The 17,168-nt window shown below is 40.3% G+C and overlaps 1 protein-coding gene across 6 annotated transcripts in view; it reads left to right on the plus strand.

Annotated features, from left to right (window-relative positions):
* The window catches only part of cdk14 (cyclin dependent kinase 14), a 116,096-nt gene that overhangs the window by 14,963 nt on the left and 83,965 nt on the right, over positions 1 to 17,168 (plus strand). The window contains exons 1-2 of one of the 6 annotated variants that reach the window (XM_056761728.1): positions 11,770 to 11,808; positions 12,240 to 12,371. The exons of 3 other annotated variants lie outside the window; for them this stretch is intronic. The gene's annotated coding sequence lies outside the window, so the exon portion shown is untranslated. Of the gene's footprint in view, positions 1 to 11,769; positions 11,809 to 12,078; positions 12,372 to 17,168 lie in introns of those variants that run through there. 2 more of the 6 variants (XM_056761727.1, XM_056761729.1) reach the window with 2 other exon arrangements.

Below are 17,168 nucleotides of genomic sequence, written 5' to 3' on the forward strand. Positions count from 1 at the left end.
TGAACATGCGTTCATGCATAATGCAAAATGAAACCGACTCTGAGGTCTCATGCTTGACCCCTGCCAGACATGTTCCCTGCCTGATCATGTAACGGTACGGGATGCGAGGAGAGAGCTTTTACTGTGTCTATCTAAATGATAGATGACTCAAGAACTCTCTTTTGTTTACTGGTTACATGTGTGTTGATGTTTGCTCTGTTTGGATGAGAACAAAAGACTTGTGTGTCTTTAAACTTCAGCCGTGCTGATAAATATCACAATCATCTTACATTTTTCCTCCAGCAGTTGAGATTTATTTATTGTGCAATTTATTTCTCGAAGGTTCAGATGATGAAGATAAGTCTCTTTCCTCAAAAAGCGTAATGGACAAAAACTAAACACTCGAGAGATGTGGACCTGAAATGATCATCTGACCTGATTCTTCATTCACAGGGAAGGAGGTTTGGATCTGTTTGTGGTTACTGTCCTTAACCTGCTTGAAGATGAATGATTTAGTTTTAATATCACAGGTCAGATGAGTTTAGTGTAAATTGATAGCGGATAGTTATAACATGCGTAAGCATTTTAATATGAGTTTTTACAAATATTCATTTTTTTTGTTGTTCATAAAATCTAAAAAAAACGGTGAAGTGTGTAATTTTGTGGAACAGCAGAAATAATGACTGGCTTTTGAAAATGCCACAGTGGTTTACACTTGTCTCTGCACTTGAAACTAAGATAGTGTTTAAGAGAAAGTGTTTACACATCAAACATAATTATACTCTTCACCCTTAAAACTGTGGGCTGTTTTCTGCTGCTTTGTTGAGGTCAGATCACTGGGTGACTGTGCTGTGGCACGTGTGTGTGTGTTTGTGTGTGTTCAAGTGCACTGTGGTGTAAGTGTGTTATAGTATTCGAGCGTGCTGTAGTATTTTGGGCGTGGAATGACATAGGGGCTCTTGAGGATTGACCTCACTCATTCCTCTTTGAGTTCATTTGCTGCACAGACACTCCCTCACTCCCCCAATTTCTCACTGCCTCACTCCTTCACTGCCTCACCCCCTCACTGTCTCACTCCCCCAATTTCTCACTGCCTCACTCCTTCACTGCCTCACCCCCTCACTGTCTCACTCCCCCAATTTCTCACTGCCTCACTCCTTCACTGTCTCACCCCCTCACTGTCTCACTCCCCCACTTTCTCTCTGCCTCACTCCTTCACTGCCTCACTCCCTCACTGTCTCACTCCCCCACTTTCTCACGGTCTCACTCCCTCACTGCCACACTCACAGTCTCACTCACTTACTGTCTCACTCACACACTGTCTCATTCCCTCATTGTCTCATTCCCTCATTGTCTCATTCCCTCACTGTCTCACTCCCTCACTGTCTCATTCCCTCACTGTCTCACTGCCTCACTGTCTCACTCCCTCACTGCCTCACTCCGCCACTTTCTCTCTGCCTCACTGCCTCATTCCCTCACTGTCTCACTCCCTTATTGCCTCACTGTCTCACTCCCTCACTGTCTCATTCCCTCACTGTCTCACTCCCTTATTGCCTCACTGTCTCACTCCCTCACTGTCTCATTCCCTCACTGTTTCACTCCCTCACTGTCTCACTCACTCCCTCCCTCACTCACAGTCTCACTCCCTCACTGTCTCACTCCCTCACTGTCTCACTCCCTCACTGTCTCACTCCCCCACTTTCTCTCTGCCTCACTCCTTCACTGTCTCACTCCCTCATTCCCTCACTGTCTCACTCCCTCACTGTCTCACTCCCTCACTTTCTCACTCCCTCACTGTCTCATTCCCTCACTGTTTCACTCCCTCACTGTCTCACTCACTCCCTCCCTCACTCACAGTCTCACTCACTTACTGTCTCACTCACACACTGTCTCATTCCCTCATTGTCTCATTCCCTCATTGTTTCACTCCCTCACTGTCTCACTCACTCACTCACTCCCTCCCTCACTCACTCACTCACTCACTCTCTCACTCCCTCACTGTCTCACTGCCTCACTCCCCCACTTTCTCTCTGCCTCACTGTCTCACTCCCCCACTTTCTCTCTGCCTCACTCCTTCACTCCCTCACTGTCTCATTCCCTCACTGTCTCACTCCCTCACTGTCTCACTCCCTCACTTTCTCACTCCCTCACTGTCTCATTCCCTCACTGTTTCACTCCCTCACTGTCTCTCACTCACTCACTCCCTCCCTCACTCACAGTCTTACTCACTTACTGTCTCACTCACACACTGTCTCATTCCCTCATTGTCTCATTCCCTCACTGTCTCACTCCCTCACTGTCTCATTCCCTCACTGTCTCACTCACTCACTTTCTCACTCCCTCACTGTCTCATTCCCTCACTGTTTCACTCCCTCAGTGTCTCACTCACTCCCTCCCTCACTCACAGTCTCACTCACTTACTGTCTCACTCACTTACTGTCTCACTCACACACTGTCTCATTCCCTCATTGTCTCATTTCCTCACTGTCTCACTCCCTCACTGTCTCATTCCCTCACTGTCTCACTCCCGCAGTGCCTCAATCACTCACTGTCTCACTGCATCACTGCCTCACAGTCTCAATCCCTCACCGTCTCACTACCTCACTCCGTCACTGTCGCACTTCCTCACTGTCTCATTCCCTCAGTGCCTCACTGTCTCACTCGATCACTGTCTCACTCCCTCACTGCCTCACTGTTTTACTCGATCACTGTCTCACTCCCTCACTGTCTCATTCCCTCACTGCCTCACTCCCTCACTGTCTCACTCAATCACTGTCTCACTCCCTCACTGTCTCACTGCCACACTCCCTCACTGTCTCACTCCCTCACCGTCTCACTCGATCAGTGTCTCACTGCCTCACTGTCTCTCTCAATCAGTGTCTCACTCCCTCACTGCCTCACTGTCTCACTACCTCAGTATCTCACTCCCTCACTGTCTCACTCCCTCACTGTCTCACCAGATTAGTGTCTCACTCCCTCACTATCTCACTCTCTCTGCCTCACTACCTCAGTGTCTCACTGTCTCGGTCAAGAGGTGTCTCACAGTCTCATTCCCTACCTATCTCACTCTCTCACTGCCAAAATATTGAGAAAATCGCCTTTGAAGTTGTCACTCTGAGACTGTGTAGCAAGGCCTTGTGAAGAAGAAGCAGGTTTGTGTAAGCAGAAATTCCAGTGTTTCCATTGACACCAAACTTGAGAGGGTGATTCCAAAGAGCAGGCAGCAGAGAGTGAAGTTTGTGGGTGTGTTTCTGGACATTTTTGTTCACGATTGTGCCGCATCCACTCACAAAAATAAAATGTTTAAATATTTATGGTAGGAAATTTACTAAATATCTTCATGAAACATGATCTTTACTTCATATCCTAATGAGTTTTGGAATAAAAGAAACATTTATTTTTGGCTATTGCTACAAATATAGCCGTGCTACCTGTGACTTGTTTTGTGCTCCAGGTTCACATATGAGGATTTATAACTAATTTATTCACCATATGTCCTTTCAAACCGTAATTACTTTTTATTTCAGTGTATGACAGAAGATGTTTGGCAAAAATCTTACACAGTTTGGTTTCTGCTGCTGAATGAAGAAGTACACAGAATTGAGATTTAAATATGTTCATTATACAGACGAGCAGCTTTTGTCTCCTCACACAATGCAAACTCATTTGAATGAGCTATGATTCAATGAATGACAGAAGATACATTTTTGAGTGAAGCGACAGAGTGAGGAATGATTCAGGATTTAAAAGGTTTTCTGTCTTATACTGTAATTGCTTTCTGTTTCATTGCATTACAGAACATGCTGACAAAAAATCACAAATATTATTTACATTTACATCCTCTTGATATTTAAATCATAAATAAATGTTTCTGGTTTATTTTGCATCATTCATTGGTGTAGTTCGCCTTTCACTGATATGATTTGAATTTATAAAAACAAAAATCTGAATTTGGACAGCATTTCTCCTCTTGATAAAATAGTCTGATCTTATTGTACAACGTGGTTCTTCAGTGCAGGCTACATGAGTTTTCAGGTGTCATCTTTTGAACGTTTAATGCACAGATACAGATACAGTATCATCATTGCATCAGGTGCGGATGGGGCAGAAAAAGCGGGTTATAAACGTCCTTTTTTGCACCTGTAAAAGCTTTGACAAATGGGACGAACACAAAGTGTTGTTTCGGTTAAAGAGAAAACGGCGTTGATATTTATTAATCACTTCGTCTGTGTGATGGAAAGGGCTATATAATGAGTAACAGTTGCCAATCTTCAATTTCCACTTCAAGAGCTCTGCCCTTCTAAGTGAGTAAGGCACTTTGGTGCGATTGATACTGGTCCGAAGTTTCAATCGCAGAAGCTGTAGTTTACAGATGATATTTAATATTTATTTTAGAGACTGATCAGTTCTCTTAATAATACATTAATATGCCGTGAGAGCCGCGCAGATTACTTTTGTATTGCTTATATCTGCTTTCTTTATATGAGAGCTCTTAATAATTATTTTCTCTCTTCTTGAGCTCTTGTAACTCTCATCAATCAGGTCCTGCACTTTATCTCTCTTTATAACTCTTTTAACATCAGTCCCGCACTTTATTTTCTCAATCCTGCATGTTTTAAAACCAAAACCGAATCCGAGCACTTGGCTTCCGATGGACACACATCCTTTGTATTAGAAAAGACTGAGGAAGGTGCACCTCTCAGAAAACATGGACAAATGAAGATCATTTGAGATGTTTAATTTTGAGTTGGAGAATTGGAATCGCCAGACGTGGGCAATGTACTTATTTTGTATGAAAATCTCAAATTCGACTAAAATCCATATTTTTCACTTCTTTTTCCTGGAGCTCAAAATTAGGCCGTTCGCATTCCGACTCATTATGCCAGCAGCACGGGTCTCATTTGCGGTTAAGCTTCACCTAGGTCATACATGTGATTAGCTGCTGCTCTATATGTGTGCGGTGCACTTGATGAACAGGCCGAAAGACTGAAGAAATTAATTTTGACCAGGAAATTGCTGGTGTAACGTTTAGCAGTTCTTTTTAATTGAAGCAAATGAAGCAATTGTGTGTGTGCACAATGGACCCTACATGCTGGCTCCCAAGAAATAAAACGGCAAAGCCTTCATCAGGCGAGCCAAACACAAACCCCAAACCCCCCCCAGCCGTCGAGTAATTGGCAGAAACAAAGTAATTTAGCTAAGTTGGGTGTAAGCTCAAAATGTTCGTGATAAAGCATGTATTAAAAGGTAAAGTTAACAGCCAAAAGAGAGAAAGTGTATTTATTTGCCAAAGTCATTGACCTTACCTCCAGGGGGTTTATTTTGGACTCTTGCCACAGCGTAAAGCAGCCGAGCTCAGGGTTTTCCTTTAATGTGCTGGAGTAATTAAAATCTGATTGCTCCTTCACTCCTGTTTCACCTTCAGACTCATTGATTTACTTTGTGTGTCTCCTGGTGACCTGTCACTCACAGATCTGATCTCAAGATTTGTGTTTTGATCCAGCAGACCGTTCCTGCATCTGTGATGGCTCACGTCATTTCAGCATTGATCTGCTTTGTTTTGACCGTTGTGTGTACATGCATGCTTGTGTGTCTGTGTGTGTGTGACCTGACATACAGATGAAACAGTGGATACACGAGGACAGCTTGTAAAAAAGAGCCATTTTCATGTGTTAACTTAACATTATAACGTCACTTACTGTGATTATGTTATCGGTGAGATCCTTGCCTCTGCCGTATGTCTTTGTGGTTGTGCAGGAGTCATGAAGCTTAATGGGGTCAAATGGCGCGAATACATGTTGTTCTGTGTCTTTGGTGTGTTATAAGTTGCTCATGCATGTATTAGACACGTAACATTGGTGAAATAAAAGTGTGGGAACAAAAGATGCATTCTGTGTAAAAGCGAATGCTCATCCAGACCTGTCTGAAACACCTTGTGTAATCACCCGCCCACAAATCTACATCAGTTGGTGGTCTGATGTGACTAAGACCGCCCAAATGTACACACAAGTAAGGTGGTGTACCTGTCAGTACAATTGAAGAGGAACCTGATGTTCCAAATATGGTCAGATGCGTTACATTTCCCTCACATGCTTGCAGTATTCCACCAATCACTACACACTGGTGAACTGGCCAATCAGAGCACACCTCGCTTTTCAGAGACAAGAGCTTTGTTTGAAATCTGCAGATATGTGGAAAATACAGCGTTTTTGAACCTTAAATCATGTAAACACATTGAGTTACATCTTAAACAAACCATAATATTTAAGCGTGTCATATGACCCCTTTAAGTTGAGGTTTGTCCTCCCTCTCTTCAGGTCGTGCGATCTCTCAGGACACTTGAACTGGTCACAGCAGCATTAAATGAGCCCGTGAAGACGCGTCCCGTGAGCTTCGGCCTGGTGTTCTGGTATTTAGTTCTGAATTAATAGCAGGTCGATGCTCTGAGGCAGTCAAACACCTTTTCCAATATTCTGCTGTGTGTTTGTAATGGATTTGTGTGAGGGGGAGTCAGGAATAATGATGTTTAGATGCTGTATCAGCAGGATTTTAAATCCTCCTGCGGTGGACAGAAAGAATAACTTACAGTCAGCCGCCGAATGTGAGACAGTAGATTCAGCGTGATATAAGGTTAAATCAAAATCTATGAAGTGTTGAGACCATTTTTAAAGCCCTTTTTATTTTCTTTAGTGTCCTGGCGGAACATCATGTAATGTCCAGGTATGGCACTTTCAGAGCACTGGAACACATTAGATATCACATGTGGACTATATATGTTTGCTGTTAAACTCCTCTGATTTAGCATGAGATTTTATAATGCTTTAATGAAACTTCTGTTGCGTGTTGTCTCAGCAGGGAATTCACACTGAATGCAAATTTGCTTGAATTCTTGAATATATTTGTTTTAATCCGTGTTTTCCTCATTTGCGTGTGGAGCCTCTGCGCATAATTCTGCAATTCTTGTAACATAAATATTCATTGACTGTTTAACTCTCATTTTATTGACGGAGATAAACTTTCGTTGTGGGATTTTCGTCTGAGAGATGAGATGGGTTTGATCAGTGTGGATTGGCTTTTCAATGTGTCGCTCATCAGTGTGTGTTAAATATGTGTGTTCTAATGAGCATTGAATCAGACACTTGATGTTCTAACAACATGTCAAAATAGAAAGATGAAAGTGATGTCCTTAATAATAGGCTTTCATCTATATGGTTTTGTATATCCTGATAGGAAATAGTTTTTTGGCATAAATAAAGAATATCCTGTTTGAAAGCATTTCCCCTTGATTTACCCTTTGACTCCGATATCAGTGGAATCTGCACTAACCACATCAGTTAAAGATTGTCCATAGACACAAAATGTTTTTAGTTTTCAATTTTGTATTCCTATAAGAATATCACAAAGTGTGTGTTTGTGTGTGCGTATTGTGTGTTTGCATATGTGTATTTGTGTTGGTGTGTTAGTATGTGTAAGCATGCTGTGTGTGTACATGCCCGTGTGTTTGTGTGTCTGCGTATGTGTGTTAGCCTGTGTAGCGTGGCTATGTGTGTGCATGCGATATTTTGTGTGTTAGCATGTGTAAGCGTGGCTTTAATGTTTATGCCAGTGTGTGTGTGTGTTAGAGAGAGTGCCAGATGGTGGTTTGCTTTCTTTCTCCTGCATTTCTCTTAAAAGTGTCTCCGTTCAGTCTCGGCTCCTCTGAATGAGATGAAAAATAACACACAGATAGTCTTAAGGTTTTTGCACATAGTCTTTATACATACAGCACATAGATATTTTTGTATGCTTTTTTTCAGATTTGGTGCTCGTTTGTATGGTGTCTCTGAAGTGTCACAACACCTCTTAAAATGTATGCTACGGATACGGAAAATCGAACCCAGCCTGAATTTCTTTAAAACGGCTGAAATTGTTTTTTCCATGAAGCTCATGTCTATAAATGTGCCTTATACAACACAACATCACCAGAAATAACATGTTTTCACATCAGGCTGCCATGTTTAAGTTAATAAAATATTCTTTGGATTTTTATTTTTGAGACAACATCTTGATGCCAGTCACATGTGATGTGGTCATGCGACAATTTTTTAAATCATGTTACAAACATTGATCATTGTTGTTGCACAATGACTTTCAGGTGTATTTTAAGCGATGTTGGTCATATTTAGGTTGTGCTGTGCAGTATTTGGTCAATTGTAATCTGACAGCATCTCTAATAGAGCTGCTCATCATCAGATATAAAGTCAGACATTTGAGCGCTTGGATAAGAACTTCATCAGGCTCATTACAAATCTCTCACTGCTTTTAGAAAGGTGTGTGTGTTTTTTTTCTTCACAAGCCTTCATCTAGAGGTGTTGTGTTATTATCTCACACAGGCCGCGGTTAAGTGAACATAACCAGCTTGAACATCAGCAACGGTTGATTTGGACTGTGTGTATATTTTCAGTAGGGCTGGGGTAAACGATCATTTATGAAACGATTCATCTAATGATTATTTTATTGATTAGTCGACTAATCTAACGACTAATTGGACAATCAATCTAACGCTTATTTTTCTGTTGCTCGATTGGTAAAAACCATAGTGTATTTCAAATAAATACCAAAAAAATCTTAATAATATACTTTATTAAACAACAGTTATGCACGGCAAAAAATATTCTTCTTTACATGAAAATAAATTAAATAAAATTATTTTACTGTTATACAAATTAAAGACCATCCTGTTTAGTCTTTACAGTACCAGCATAACTCTCTTGTTCAAAAAATTCTAAAGTTGTAGTGCAAAAAAAACAACTGTGCAGTGTTTAACACAATATAAAATTCCTGTTTTTGCATATATTTTGCGTGCATTTCATCTCTTTCTTAGGACAGGACTCCAAGGTTTTGCTTTGTCCTAGTAAACACGAAAGCAATGCATATTAGAACAACAGCTATGACTGTGGGGTCTTTTAAATCTACTCTTAACCTCATTGTAGTGCTATGCTATGATTAGTTTATTTGATTTTTAACGTGGCTATCTAGCAGCTGTGCAATTTGGTGGTGCTAGGCTAACCAATTAACCAACGTATCTTAGCTCTCTGTGCAGTTTGTTCGTGCTAGGTTAGTAGCTAACGTTAGCTAACGTCAGCTATATAGATAGCGGTGTTCTGCAGTCGTAAGCTAGCTTCCATTCAAGCCAACATTAGATGATAACTAACGTTAGCTAAACACAGCGCTCTAGGCACCAGTAGCTACCTAGCACAAACAAACTGCACGGAGAGCTAAGATAGTTAGCTTAGCTAGCACCACCGAAGTGCGCAGAGCTCAAGCTACACTACACAAACATGTAATTAATTTACGTGAGTACTAACTTGATATTGTCTCCTTCACGAGTGACAATGGGGTGCTTCCGTTTCAGATGCTCCAACATTGCTGTTGTGCTGCCGTGGTATGCCAACTCCATTTGGCAAAGAGCGCAAATAACGACACCTTTACATTTGGGACTAATTTTGAAGTATTCCCATACCCATGTTTTGGTCTCCCACGTGTGTGTGGAGAGCTGCTGTGAAGCGTTGATGCAAAAATATTACGTCGACGAAATTTTGACGCGTCGCTACAGGCCTAATTTTCAGAAAGCACTTATAGATCTGCTGCTGTTGTGTTTTCAGTGCTGGTGACCAGTAAAGACTTGATTATGATTGACAGCTTTCATCAGCACAAAACTGGACCAGTATGGCAAGTACGACTAAGGATTTACACATAGTCGAATCAGAATTGTCACGTCTTGCCTATAGTCGACTGAAAGTCGAATCACATGTGGGGATGACACCAGGTGGTAACGAGGGTACAGCGCAAAGTGCAACGCAACATTGATGCACCAAAAAACAATCAAACATTCATTTACAGAATTTGTTTAGAATAGAATATACCTGGGCAGGGCAACTCATAACATAAACCACAAATAGAATGAACAGTTTCCTTAAACATCACGTATCTGTGCCACACAATACTAGACCAGATCTCACCTGAAAACTGTTTTTAAAACTACTCGATGATAATGAATTCTTTTTTACAAATGGGAATCATTATTACCAGTGAACTACCAATGAAGTGACTTTATTTGCCACATGTAAAGGAGGAATGCAATAAAGCATCTTATCATTTAAACAATCAAAAAGTCTCTTTCCCGTTTTTTCCTGCGGACTCTTTCTCCGTTCTGTGCATCCCGGCCTCGAGTTCACCTTCTGAGAGAACAGCCAGCTTTTGTGGGCGGACTTTGGAGGAGAGACGTGAGAGAATCAGAATCAGTCAGAATTGCTTGCATTGGATGTTTTATTCGGCCTTTGGCCTAGTGTTTCATTTTGTATTCGGCTTCGGCCAAGAATTTTCATTTCGTTGCATCCCTAGTGTAGAATGAGGTGGCCGCTGCTCTTCTGTTGTTGTCTTTCAAAGGTGCAAATAAAGGGATCTTCTATCTACCTGTACACTGATTATATCAGTCTGCTATTTCTATGGCAACATACGCATGTCTCAAGGTCACTGTTGTGTGAAGAGAGCTGGTGTTCTGTGTAATGTCCAGTGAGAGCAGATAGCAGTGTTGATGGGTTGTGCAGTGGCCTCGGGTGAAGGCTCTGGGTCTTTCTCCATCTCTCCTGTAATGCTGAGAAGTCAGATAGTGTTTTTGTGGAAGCCACAGGTTTTATTGAATTATAGGTCAAACTCTGACCATAAGCGCTCTGGTTTAGAGATTTATTGATGTGTGTAAAGTCTTAACTTGAGCTGAGTGCAGCTTATGCAGGTAAAGTGTTATAGCAAATATGTTTTAAACCAGATATATGTACTGAAAAAGTAGAGAATAGATGTGTTTATTTTTGAAAGAAATTTACTTGTGTGCCGGTTTTATAGACAAGGCTTAAGTCTAGTCCCAGAATAAAAAGAATGTTTGAGGGGTTTCTTAACTGAAAATAACCTGCCTTAATAAATAAATAAATATGTAATTGTCATAGCCATTGTTTTGTCTCAAGATAAAATATTTTTTAAAGACATTTTTATAAAAGCGACTTTAATATCCTAATTTAACTAAGGCTTAAGCTAAGTCTTGTCTGTGAAAGCGGGTCAAAAAATTAACAATATTACATTAAATTAAGTGAGTGCATACTTAAGACGAGTACTCTTAATTGATAAGGTAAACAAGATTTTACCCCACTTTTTTTCTTGATTTTAGTAAAAAGCAGCATTATGATAATTTATTATCGTTAAACATGACCTAATATCTCAAATCATTTGGTTTTATATTTAAATTATTTAAGAATGTTAAGAATGTTAGAATAAGGTACAATGTCAAAATGTGTGATTATCAAATCTATATCTTTTACTGTTTTTAAACAAAATGGCTCCTGGCTTAAGCATTAATACAATTAGAGTTGTTAGTTTTATTTTCAGGTATATTGTCATTTTATTTGTTAGAATAAGCTTTTATTTTTATATAAAATTACAAATACATGTGAATTCTTTTCTTTTACTTTGTAACAAATCACTTTTGTACTATATGTACTGTCATTTTATTCTTTGTTTGTTTATTATATTGCTATGCTAGTTTTTTCAGTTTTACTTTTAGTTTATGTTTAGTTCATTTTCAGTTTCAATTAGCCTTTCAAAATAACATTTTGGTCGAAATTTTATTTGATTTCAATTCTCATAATTTTTAGTAGTTTTCATAATGTTTTCCTGAAACAGGATTCGTTATTCAAATATTAATGAATTAAATGAATTTACTGTATATTTATGTATATTTAAGTGAGTTAATGCTTCAGCTGGACAAGTGGAGCGTGCAGTACTCTGAAAGCTTTTCTGGTATTGTTGTTAATGTTACTCTCTCAGATTAATGAGTGCTTGGCAGGCCGGCGTTTCATATTTCACTGAAGCTGTGCAGGGCTGGAGTGAATCGATAGAGAGAGAGAGAAAGAGAGAGAGAGAGAGAGAGAGAGAGAAAGAGCTCTATCCAGCACGCATGGGCTGCGCGGCTGCTGCAAGCACAACCGTCTCTCGCTTCCTCAAACTCCTCCGGATTACACCATCTCATCTCACAGGGGTCGCCGCTAACAGCCCGTCTCTTTCCTCACACGAGTCCCGAGGCTGTGGGGTCCACGCAGCGTAACACGCCACAACAGTCATGTCACAGACAACCTGAAACACGCATGCTGCACATCAGCTGCATCACAGGGAAGCTTCAATCGTCACTCTGAAAGAATCTTACCCGGCTTTGTCCATCCCTTTTGTTTTAGTCCGCTCTCCGGTCTTCCAGGCTTTCTAGCCAGAGAGGGATGTTTTGAGCGCGTCCGACTGGCCTGAATGCATTTCGGCTGCACGCGAGAGGTGCACAGGTGAGCTGTTCCTGACACAGTGACTGCGAAAAGGTAAGAGGACAGCGCAGCGAGCGTTGATTCTCATTCCCCCTTCCGCTTCCCCCTGTCTCTCTCTCTCTGTCTCATCCCAGCTTTCCCGGCGGTGCAATGCATGCTCCAAGGATAAGCAGAAACGCTCTCTAGATGCTGCAGTCACATGCTTAATGCTGTGTTATGATGCAGAAAATGCATGCATGCAAACATGCATCCGGCTTGTACATGGTCTTTGAGGTCCTGTCATGTCCGGAACGGAGAATCATGGTAGTACTTGAACCGGCCCGGGGAGTGGGGTACATAAACATGGACAGAAGACACACGTCTTGCATCTGTGGCGTGAATCTGCATTTCATCAGCTCTGATTTTGTCTTGAGCGGCTGTTTGTCGTGACGTGCTTGAGTGGTGATGTGATGACTTCTGGTCCCCTGAGTGGGGGGGAAAGAGATGATGGAGGAAGAGGCAGCAAGCCACTCTCTCATCTCCTCCTGTGGCGAGTCATATCGTCAGCTTGATCAGAATGAGCGGTGAGGATTAGAGTCGGTGTGGATAAGACAACGGTGAGCCGATGAGCACTGATATGTGTCACTAACGCACTCTACATCAACTATAACATCAGCACAATGCACTCTGGGTAATTTCGAATAACATTCACACTTACAGTAAGATTTCTAGGCGCTCTTAGCAACCCAATGACTCAACAGTAAGAGAATTTGTAAACATTAGTTAAATACATCGGCTATCATTAAGAATGAACACTACTTCTACAGCATGAATTTGATTTGGGTTCATGTTCATTTCAACATGTTCAAATACCTTATGTTGTATTAGTTAACATTAGTTAATGCACTTTATGAAAACGGTCAGTTCTGGTCTTTGATTCTGATTGGTTGAGCCGGGTTCTGAGCCGTTATGAAATAGCCGGATTTATAACAGCTGACCACATTACATAGCCTTAATATCACTTTATTTACCTTATTTATGAAACCTTGCTGCGCATATGGAATAACCGTTTTATAAAAGCAAGAAGACTCACGAAGTGGCCACAATGACCTTAGCTGTTATAAAAGGCACTGTTACCCGCTGCTTCTTGGGGAGATTCCTTTAGTACCTTTCATTAACAAAGATTCATTAATGCTGGAAAACTAGATTACTCATTGTTAGTTAATGCATTAATGTTAATGAATGCGACAATATTGTGAAGTGTACTTCCAAAATGTTAAGAAAGCAAACAGATTTTCTAAAACCTAAAAACTATAGGTTTGTAAAATGGGTGGGGTAAGTGAATTCTTATTTTTGAGCTCTAAGACTACAAAAAAGCTGATTATTAGATTAGCTTTGTCATTAGATAAGTCCTGCAAACATTTCATTTGCACTTAAATATTTGATTCTACGGGACGGTTTCCCGGACAAGGCTTGAGACTAGTCCTGACTTAAATAAGTTTTACAGCTGTCTAAACTGAAAACAGTTAGCCGTGACATATATTAAAATACATCAGTGCCTTTGTTTTGTCTCAAAATGCACAAAAGTAAAGTCATGTTTGTAAAAACGACTTAAATGTCCTAATTTAACTAAGGGCTAGTCCTGGTTTAAGCTAAACCTGTCCGGGAAACCTGCCTTACATGTTGGATACAGCACTAAAGACCACCAGCTCCAAACTAGCATAAACCACATCATCATGGACTTGTGGCGGCTCGTGATTTGTTTTGTGGTATGATGACCGTGTGTTTGATGTCTATACTTTATTCAGCGTGTTTTGTGATGAGGTCATAGTAGAAGTGAGGTCACGTCATGAGGTCACACATAGATCCAGTCATATTAAAGATGGCTGATAACATTAGATATTCTGCATAATTCATTACACAAGGCACTAAACCTCTCTTTTGCGTCTCTGTTTGTTGGATGTTTATGTAAATCTACTCATTAGTAAACTGCTGTTGACCATTGCGTCGCTTTCCCAAACAAATGTCTTCTACCGTTAATAATCTCTAGTTCATGAAGCCTGTTTTAAACATTTTCTAAAGGCCCTCAAGATCTCAGAATGAAAATGACTCTTATAATCCACGCGATTGCTTCAGCTCCAGCTGGAGATCAACAGAATTTGTCCACATTATATTTTTAGTGTCTCCAGGAAATCTGCTTGAGTTAAAGAGGTTTATTAAAGCACTGTCGGTGAAACACTGACACCCTTCAGCGGCTGTAATTGTACAGTTTATAATATCATATCATTAAGATTTAATGACTTCAGCTGTGCTCTTCTGTGTTTAATCCTTAACTTTGTATATTCAAGAGAAAACATCCAACCTGCAACTCACTCAACATCATTGCTGTTACACTCATAGATTTGATCAGAACGTATATTTAGTGTTGTGCATGTTTAATGTAAACAGACGGAGTAATGTGTGTGAGGTGATATGATATGTGAACCGTGTGATGATTGTAAATACAGCAGAGAGTTTGTAGTGATCCTAACAGCCAGCCGGAGGAATCATGCCAGTTTTGTCATTAAAACCGGACAGCATCTTGTTCTTTATTCTGTAGTATTGATGTTTTGCACTCTCTTTAATCACAGGAAGTGACATCACCGAACTTGTCAAGGAGAATGCTGTACTGAGGGGTAACGCATTTGCCTGCACTTTATTAAACTAATACTTTTCTGTAGTGAATGCATTATGTTTATGAATCAGCAGTTTTTGGGTGGGGTTTGGGGGCTGGTTGGTTGTGCAGGGCAAATAAAGCACTCCTCTGTTTAGGGCTGTCACGATTATGAAATTTGGCTGACAATTAATTATCTAATAAATCATTGCAATTATGAGGATTAATTGTCTGTTTTAGAGCTTTGACATTAAATTTTCATACATTTTTGATTCAGCTTTGAAACGACCATATTGTATGTTTATTTTCTTGGAAATACTTTTTATTATTTTTATGGTATATGCTTTAGCCTTTTTAAGTGATTGTGTTGTAGTGGTACGTTTTACAAGTATTACCATGCTTTAGTTACAATATATACAGTAAAATAAGCAATATGCAGAGGCACTACAGCTCCCCCTAGAGTCTTCAATAGAGATGTGCAATAACTGCGATGATCTGAAACCATCGCGATGAGGCCAAACGATGAGACGGTTATTTAATAATCGTGACAGCCCTACCGTTGTATTAAATCTTTTTAAATCTTTTAATTACTTTATATCTAACAGAACATAATTTTCATGTCAAATTATTTAATGTAAATCTAAGTGACTGTTTAAAGGCGGAGAGTCCGATTTCCGCTTGTTTAGACAAAGTCGGGCCGAGTTCCAAAACAACCTTGTAGCCAATCAGCAGTAAGGTGCAAAGTTCACAGGATGGACATTAGTGGAGCCGAGCGCTGACGAAAGCGAAAGATGGGGATAGGGATAGGTGTCTGTCTGTGTAGTCCGCTGATAGACGTGATGTTACGTGAGACAGTTAAGCATTCGATTCAGTTTTGTATCAGTACAGAGTGCATTTATAAAACATGCATTTTATTACACATTCTTGAGAAAAAGGCTTTGCAGGATGGTAATATAACAGTTTATTTTGTTGTGTTATTGTGTACACAGCACGACAACACAACACACAAAAACTCTGTTGGCTCTTTTTAAATGATCTAAGCGCATGGTCTAAAGCACAGGGTGCAAGTGCACTTGAGCGTGTCCGAATCCACCTCTGCTATTTTAAGGACGAGAAAAATGGTTAGCGCCACACGCATGGTCTAAACGGGTTTCCCCTATTCTACTCTTAATGAGTCATGGGTGTGTTTTGGGCAGAACGTGCAGTAAACCAATCAGAGTCATATCTCCCATTCCTTTAAGAGCCAGTTGCGTTCGTGCCATGGCGGATTCGCTATTTACAAGGCGGAATGTGCAAGAGCAAAGACTGGGCCCATCTGCTGCGCGTGCGCAGACCATCTACAGGACAAGCTAATTTTTTTATCTTTATGAACACAAAAATAATCTTTTCCATTTATTTTTAATATTTGGGCATGTTTGTGTGCTGCTGTGCTTCCCTCTGTGTGTAATAAGCAGAATGTGCGTTGTGAATCCGCCTATATGCACATTTACTAACACGCTCTTTAAATAACCAAAACATGTTGCATCATGGACTTTAGACCAGGATTGAATTGGTCTATGGCGCAGTCTATTTTCAGCAACGCGCCAACAATATACCTGAACACACCTATTTTCTAGACTAGCGCGCCCATGGGCACACAAATGAGCGCAAATGCTTTTTCTATTTAAAAAACGCGGCTCAGGATGGGAAAACGAGAACTGCGTCGGGATGAAACTAGCAAAAACACTTGCGCTGCACCTTGCACCGCATTACGCGGAGTGCACGATAGGGCCCTGTGTCTTACAGTCTAGATTTTGTTTGTGTAATGTTTGTGGTTTTGTTCAGTGTCATATACAAGCATAATTCCTTACAAAATCCCTTATGAAAACAAACCATGGTTTTACTACAAATTAAAAAAACATTTTGAATACAACCAAAAGTACATTTTGTGTGGGTGTGAGGGATTGTCCAGTGAATATATTCTAAAATGATGACAGTTTTTTCCTGAAAATAATGTTTGAAAAACATTTCATTTAGTATCATGAGAGTAGTGTGGAGTTATCTCAGAAGTAAATATGCGTATTTTACATTTGTGTAGCCAAAGCATATTCACGATACAATAAAGCTTAATACAGTTTGTTTAGAACTAAGAGGAGTCTTAGTCTTGTTTGAAGCTCAAGCATTGTCATTAGTGTCTTTTGCAGTATAATGTACTTTACATTTTGGCACTTTAATTAGGT

This window comes from Triplophysa dalaica, chromosome 12, assembly GCF_015846415.1.
Source record: "Triplophysa dalaica isolate WHDGS20190420 chromosome 12, ASM1584641v1, whole genome shotgun sequence".
NCBI lineage: Eukaryota > Metazoa > Chordata > Actinopteri > Cypriniformes > Nemacheilidae > Triplophysa > Triplophysa dalaica.